Below are 8,534 nucleotides of genomic sequence, written 5' to 3'. Positions count from 1 at the left end.
AGATGTAGGTTCAATCCCTGGGTGGAAGATCCCCTGGAGAAGGGCGTGGCAACCCACTCCAGTATTCTTGCCTGGAGAATCCCCATGGACCAGGAACCTGACAGGCTACAGTCCAAAGAGTTGCAAAGAGTCAGACATGACTGAGTCACTAAGCACACACATATATTATATTACATTATATTATATATCAGAAATGATTGATTTTTTATGAAATATAGAGTTCAATAAACTTTTCAGTAAAGTACTAAATAACAAATATGTTATGCTTTGCAGGTACATTTAGTTTTGATCACACATTCTCATTCTTTTCTATGTGTATGTTTGTATGTGTAAAAATTCATTAAAATTTTAAATGAAAAATATCCTTATCTCCCAGGCCATTTATTTTATATTTTTATAGAAAACCTAAATTTATTTGTTAAGCTATCACAAAGACAAAACAGCTATCTGAACTACTTTGAGAACTTCATCCCAATTTTGCTTGTTCTTTTACAGAAACTGACCTGAGAGGCTGTCAATGAAAGGATACTACCTAAGCGGTTTAAACAGAAGGAGCAAAGGCTAGGCAGGAGCACTTGTGTTAGTGGTAGTACACGTGGCTGGGCTGTTTCTGAAGAGGCTCCCTACAGTTAACTGACCTGGGTCCCCAGTTAGTAAAAAGACCTTTATCCCTGTGGAAAGTGCAGGGATTAGGATTTCTCTGAGACCTCTGTTTTACTTTTTAAGGAGTTAAGTGTATCCTTAGGCCCTAAGGAGTATAGCTTAGATTCAGCCTCTCTTTCCCACGCCATCTACCTACACCTTCAAACGCCAGTGCATTTCTACCACGTAGTCCTGCTATGTTTTGAGGATGCATATAGTGAAGGTGGGAATCATAGGCCTACTCAGAGGGGATACCTAGACACAAGGTTTGGGGTAAATCATAAACTACAAATACCCTCCTGGTTAAGTTAATTCACCTTTGTTAATAAAGGTCATAGTTTCTTGTGCTGGTGACAGCTTCTTGTCTCAGTATACTCTGTCTCAAGAAAGAATTGGTTCAGGTAAGTTTTGGAGAAAGAAAAAGACTTTCATCAACGCCCACTCCACAATGAAAGAGGCACCAAGTTCTCTCCTACAGTTGTGAGCAGAATCCTAAAGCAGCACCCATCATTTTCAGTGATCAACATCTGCATCCTCAAACTATCCAGCAATTGTTGGTGTAGTATCTACCTCCATCCCATCTTCATAATCTCTTACTGAATCTTCTGTCCAGATTCCAGCTATGTTATACTGGCTGCTCACAGACTGAGAAAGTGTTCCTTCCAATCTCTCCAGTGTGGCTTGGCCTTCTGCTGTTAAATGGGATAATCCTTCTTCATAGGTGTAAAATTTAGGGATGTCCCCCTGCCCTTGTTCATGGGCTTCCACATCATATTCGTCTCCATCATAATCATCTGAATCTTCATCCTCAGGATCTGGATGCAAAGCCTGGCATTCACACATTGCAGTGAACATTGCCTCCAATGATGATTTATCACTAGGCACAAATCTAAATTCAGCAATAGGTTCAATGTCATCATCACTATCTTCCTTCTCATCATCAGCAACCAATCCTTTTGATTCTTCTCTAAATTTGGCATTCACCATAACATACAGATGCTCTCATGGATAGGCGTTTAGGTCCCTCGATACTGCATGCAAACTAATGGTGGGGTATTCCAGGGAGAATCCTAATCCAGAGCCATCTAACCAAGACAGGTGGTTTTCAGCAATGTAAAGGGTGCCGGTGCCGAGGCCCTTCCTGTTCAGCACAGCCTCAGTGTCTGGTTGCTGCTGCCGTAGGCCCTCAGCCGACCTGGGCAGCGGGAAACTTCTGAGGAAGCTCATTACTGCAAGGATAGCTGAGACACCGGCCAGGAGCTGGCTGAAGCACCGCAAACCCCTCTCCTCACAGGCCATTTTAAAAGCAGGCCATAACCTGGAATTGGCTGGCGGGCTGTAGCAATAGTAGATGAGCACTACCATAAAGCATTGAAAAGTAATATTTGAACAGTTCCTTCTTATAGGGCAGGAATCATTTGTCTCTATGTCACATAATATTTATTTGTATTTCTATGGACAAAAATAATTTGCTCTATTGGGCTTTTTCTATAATTTAACATCTACCCCTACAGAGTATAAGGTAGTCTAACTAGTCAAGAGAAATACCATAGGTACACACCACTATAGAACCAGAAAAACCCCAAGGGGTCAGCAGATAGTACCAAGCATGCCACTGAAAGGATGTCCTTGAATATCTTCTGCCCATTTCAAAGCTTTTGACCATATTTTTCTAAAGCACTGCCATTAGATCATAGGTAAGTGTAAAAGCTTACATAAACCTGGGTTCAAATCTTTGAAATTCTTTTTCTGTGGTATTTGATTCTATAGAAGCAATTTACTTTCTCTCTGAATCCTGGTATATTTATCTACCTGTATAATGTTACTGACATTCTGTTGGCAGTTTTAATGTTAAGTGAGGCAATATATAAAATAATCTTTTAACCTCTGTATAAAAGAAATGTTTTGTCTTCTTTCTCCCTGCCACCATCTTTACATTTCTTTCCTGAATGCTCAACATCTCAAAGCCAACAACAGAAAGAGTTTTTGTATTATAATTCAAAGCTGGAATCTTTTAAGCAGCCTCAATCATTATTTCTCTCATTATATAAGAGAAGGTATGTAAATTTTATCTTTTATAAAAAACTGCTTGTGATAAACAGCTTTGCTACTGGTTCCCAACACAGAGCTCCTAAAACTCTTGTGGAATCCTAAGGGATAGGAACATCAGAAGTAACTCTTATTGTCATATTTGTATTTGACCTAGTCATTGACACGAGGATCCTAAACTTTTGCAGATTTCTGAGTCACAAGAGCACCTTGTGTTCTAATGAGATGACTCTGAGTGAGCTTCTGGATGACTCCTGGACAGAGACTGATCACCAGAAAAACCCAAGTATAATTAGAAGCTTGAAGTTTTCAGCCCTGTTCTCCCTCTCACTTCTCCAGAGATGGGAGAGGAACTGAAATGGTGTTAGTAATTTATAATCCCTATGTGTAATCCCAAAAGTAGGGGACTTGAAGAGCTTCTGGGTTGATAGGCTCATTGAGGTACTGGCAGGGTGGCATGCCCAGAGAGAGCATGGAAGCCCTGTCTCCACCTACCTCACCCTCTGCATCTCTTCTACCTGATGTTCATCTGTATTCTTTATTATATTGTTTAATAAACTACTAAATGGAAGTTTTCCATGAGCCACCCTAGCAAATAAATTAAACCTGAAGAACCAGTGGTGGGAAGCTCCGATTTGTACCAAATTGGACAGAAGTTGTGGGTAACCTGGGTTTTCAACTGAGATCTAAAGTAGCTAAGACATAGAGTGGTGCAGTCTTGGGGAACTGACCCTTTAACCTATAGATCCAAAACTATCTCCAGTTAGATAGTAATAAAATTGAGTTAAATTATAGGATACTCAGTTAGTATCACAGAGAATTACCTGTTGTGGGGGGAAAATCTCGACATATTTAATGACAGAGATATCAGAAGTAAAGTGTTCTGTGGAAGAAGTAAAGGAGACTCAGGGAAGAAGCACAGTTGAGAAGAAATGAGTTTTCCCTCACAAGAGAAAGAAAAACCTGAGTTTTTTTCTTTTACAGTCTCAATTTCTCCATCTGTTAAATGGTAATAATTTATGATTCAGTTCAGTTCAGTCGCTCAGTCGTGTCCGACTCTTTGCGACCCCATGAATCACAGCACGCCAGGCCTCCCGGTCCATCACCAACTCCCAGAGTTCACTCAAACTCATGTCCATCCAGTCGGTGATGCCATCCAGCCATCTCATTCTCTGTCGTCCCCATCTCCTCCCACCCCCAATCCCTCCCAGCATCAGAGTCTTTTCCAATGAGTCAACTCGTCGCATGAGGTGGCCAAAGTATTGGAGTTTCAGCTTCAGCATCAGTCCTTCCAATGAACACCTAGGATTGATCTCCTTTAGAATGGACTGGTTGGATCTCCTTGCAGTCCAAGGGACTCTCAAGAGTCTTCTCCAGCACCACAGTTCAAAAGCATCAATTCTTTGGCGATCAGCTTTCTTCACAGTCCAACTCTCACATCCATACATGACCACGGGAAAAACCATAGCCTTGACTAGACGGACCTTTGTTGGCAAAGTAATGTCTCTGCTTTTTAATATGCTATCTAGGTTGGTCATAACTTTCCTTCCAAGGAGTAAGTGTCTTTTAATTTCCTGGCTAAAATCAGCATCTACAGTGATTTTGGAGCCCCCAAAAATATTAAATAGTAACAAATGGTAATATTTATGGTTAAATGGTAATAATTTATAATAAATTTCATAATTAATAAACAGTAAGTAGTAAATACTCGACAGATGTAAAAAAATATTCCTTAACAAAACAAAAGAAAGCTTGTCTTTTTCTCTAGCTTATCTTAGAAATCTCTTCTCTGTGAATTTAGTATCACATTGTTTGGGTCCATGATGGGGACAGAAAGAGGTGAATAGGGAAGGAGTAGTGGGTAAAGCAGTGTTTGGGAGAAGAAAAAGAATCACACACACACATACATAAAATGCGAAATATTACATAGTAAGCATTCAGTATTTGACCTTCCTTGACACATTGTCTTTGACACCCATTGGAAGACTTAAATATTTACAAACACTTATTAAAATAAAATGGTCTTCATTGCCCAATTTTAACCAAGACAAGTTACTTTCATCAGTAATTGTAGCCAGTAAATGGCCCAATCAAATGGGAAGTCCTGTATATTGAATCACACTGGTGCCTGGGTTTTAGCTTTCACTCTAGATGCATCCTTAGTAACTATATTCCATTTCTAAAGCCACTAACGATATGAAATTGTATATTTGAATTATAAAAGCTCATAGAAAATTTAACTGGCCTATCTCATAAGAAGGTAATTGCCAGTGGCAGGTAGCAGATATTTCATGGTTAAATGTATATTCTGAGATGCTGATATGGAGGAAAAGATTAAGAACATTTAGATGGGAGAAATGATATGCTTGGTAGAAAACTCCATAAATTATTTTCTCTGCTTACTGGAATGAATTTTAAATCATTTTATATGTGGCTATCAATTCATCTTTTTAAAAGAAAGAAGTTCCCATTGAGTTCCTTAATTCTTTTTCTCAAGCATCATATCAATAATTACAATTAATGGTTGCTCATGAAATTTAATTTATAATTTAAGTCTGGGTTGATTCAAATATTCAAAGAATAATAGTTTTATTTGGTTAATCTATCCAAACAATCGAGTCAAGATACAATTTTTTTTTTAAATCTTTAAATTTAGTTCAAAAGATTATCTGATGTTTGATTTTAAAGATATATATATAATTGACTAATTCACTGGCTAATTTTGGTGGGTTTGGAGGGAGATTTGCTTTTTCTCAGTTCAGTTCAGTTGCTCAGTCGTGTCCGACTCTGTGACCCCATGAACCACAGCACGTCAGGCCTCCCTGTCCATCACTAACTTCCAGAGTCTACCCAAACTCATGTCCACTGAGTCGGTGATGCCATCTAACCATCTCATTCTCTGTCGCCCCCTTTTCCTCCTGCCTTCAATCTTTCCCAACATCCAGGTCTTTTCAAATGAGTCAGCTCTTCGCATCAGGTGGCCAAAATATTGGAGTTTCAGCTTCAACATCAGTCCTTCCAATGAACACTCAGGACTGCTTTTTCTACTTAACACAAAATTCTATTTTGCTATTTATTTGAACCATTTTTCTTTTATTCTGAAATAGCTACAAAATTCATCCTTAATCTTTATATTATATTTTCCTGAACTTTAAAGAAATTATGGTAGTATTCAGACTTTTCTGATTCAGGTATATAAAAGTCAAATCTTTTTGTTTATTTTCAGAAGGCATTTGATTCTAATGCTTGAAACAAGCTTATTCTTATTTGCAAATGTTTAACTTTCCTATTTTTTTTTAACTCCAAACTGCCAGAACAAGAGTAAATGGGTCAAATCTTAAATTTAGTATTAATACCATAAACTTATCAACATGAAATTATCTCATGTAGGACTGATGCTAAAGCTGAAACTCCAATACTTTGGCCACCTCATGCGAAGAATTGACTCACTGGAAAAGACTCTGATGCTGGGAGGGATTGGGGGCGGGAGGAGAAGGGGACGACAGAGAATGAGATGGCTGGATGGCATCACCGACTCAATGGACATGAGTTTGAGTGAACTCTGGGAGTTGATGATGGACAGGGAGGCCTGGCGTGCTGTGATTCATGGGGTCGCAAACAGTCAGACACGACTGAGCAACTGAACTGAACTGAACTGATCATCCAAAAAACCGGAGAAAGAGAGAGAAAGTGGTGTTGTATGTGCCACTTCATCAAGGTTGCTTGTGACTGGCTTCTTGTTTCCTATACTTGAAAAAATGACTACATCACATATACCATAATTAATTTAGTGTAGTGTAATGTATGCTAAAACCAAAGGTAAAAATAACATTGTACTAAGAGTTAAGTGTAAATAAAACTGGTTGTAAAAATGTGTTAAAAATTATGACTATCCTTTTAATTGCTTATTTATTTAGGGATTCCACATTTGTTTTAGCTATCCCTTGAACTGAGAAATTTCTCTGGTGAGACTTACCTCACTAGGTTCTGAATACAGTCTAAAATTTTACAAATGAATTTCCTATCCTTTGATGTATAACTTCCAATCTTTGTGCCAGCTTTGTGTACAACTATTTTCTAAAAACTTTAACACAGAATTAATATACCCTATGAAAACATTTATTAAGCATTTGCTTTATACAAAGCGTAGTGTACTAGATCCAAATGAAAGCTCAAAGTGTAGAACACTAGCATATGATGGTCTATGGATCCCTCTTAGTTTCCAACACATGCAGCACATGTCAATGACAGCTGTTTCCAGGGTTTTTGCAATTCCTGCCAAGTACTAAGGAATGATCTTTTCTGAAACTGTTTAGTTTTTGGGTATCCCGAAAGGCACTGAGAGCATGAGAGGCCACCATGTGCATGTGAAGTTGGCTCTGAGTAAAGGCCCTGCTGGTATGCATTTAGGACATGGCAATAGAGAGAAATTAAGGCAGGTGAACTAAGTAACCATAAGGTTAAAAAAAAATGCTCCCTAGGAAAATGAGGTTACTTGAAGATTTTACTTGATAGTTGCTTTAGTTAAGTATAAATTACTTATCACTTTTTTTATTTGCCTCTATTAATAAACCACTTCTAAGACCATCTTGAATTTTCATAGGTGATGTAGATTTATTCATATCAATTGGAAAACTCTTTGAAAACTAAATAAAAAGAACTAGTAAGTGAGTGTACGGCTTTGTAACTGTTAGCATTGCAATGGCATGGTTTGCTTACTAAAATTATACTAGAGTGATCAAAATATTTAAATTCTCTACTGTCAATTCTTAAAAGTATATGCTTACTGATGTAGATTCTTTTTAAAAAGTTCTCAATAAATATAAAACAGTGGCCATGCCACAATAAAGAAAACTTCTTGCAATTTCTGCACAGGAAAAACACAGAGCTCAACCTTCGGCCATGTCACATCTGTATTCTGAGGGATTCACCCTCTTAATTATGTGAAAAGAAATCAGGGACCTCTGTGAGGATTTGCATACCTACTCAATGGACATGCAGCCAGCCATGCACATTAAAATTATTTTCTTTTCCCTGGACATCATTATCATAAAGACAAAAGACATATAGTCACTACTTTCTACAATCATCATTTGTTGAATTCACCCCTTAAAAACAGAAAACTGTTGTACATACTTCCCTAGAGAGAGATAATACAATTAGAAATTGAGAAATGCTTAATGACAAAGTCTAACATGGTCTGAATGCTGTAGATACAGACCTCTTAGATTCCTGATCTTAAAACATGTCCCCTATATACTGAAGGCATCAAAAAGTAGGACTTACATTTCATTGTACTGTTGTGCAAATCTTTAAGCATTCATCTTTGATTACAGAAGTTGATGTGTGGGTGGTTAGGGGAAACTAGGTTCTGAGAAATGAGAGCTCTCTTCCTTCATAGAGTGTGTAGCTCCCTGTGGACATGTTGGTGCATTATTTAGATTTTCCAGTCTGCCTCTGCAAGTGTTAGTGCTGAGGTTTAGGCAGTGCAGATAAAGCTAGCAAGTGGAGGGAAGTCAGGTATCACAGACTGACCACTTCTCTGGAGGAACCAGGTCATGCCATCCACGGAAACACAGAAACAACTACTGAACCATTTCTATTTGGTATTTTAAAATTGGACTTTTACTACTTGGATGAATCTGAAGAAAATTTATTTTTCTGATCAGACAAAATCTTTGGGGGATTTTTCAATCTTGGTGTATTGAAAACTAAGCTTTGCAACGTCAAACAGACATTTTTTATGCCACCAAGTATACTTACTTAAGTCAATACTTCTTAAATTCAGCTCTAGAAATATCTTTCATAAATGTTTCCTGAGTCAGATTTTCTCTATATACCAA

At 37.9% G+C, this 8,534-nt stretch overlaps 1 pseudogene; it reads right to left on the bottom strand.

Annotated features, from left to right (window-relative positions):
• Nucleotides 1-1,155: 1,155 nt before the first annotated feature.
• Nucleotides 1,156-1,869, bottom strand: LOC129541183 (methylosome subunit pICln-like; annotated as a pseudogene).
• Nucleotides 1,870-8,534: the final 6,665 nt, after the last annotated feature.

Source organism: Moschus berezovskii, chromosome 4 (assembly GCF_049115385.1).
Source record: "Moschus berezovskii isolate FMDL1 chromosome 4, NW_MosBer_1.0, whole genome shotgun sequence".
Lineage (NCBI taxonomy): Eukaryota > Metazoa > Chordata > Mammalia > Artiodactyla > Moschidae > Moschus > Moschus berezovskii.
The sequence above is the reverse complement of the archived record's forward strand: the minus strand, read 5'-3'. Positions and strand labels throughout refer to the sequence as shown.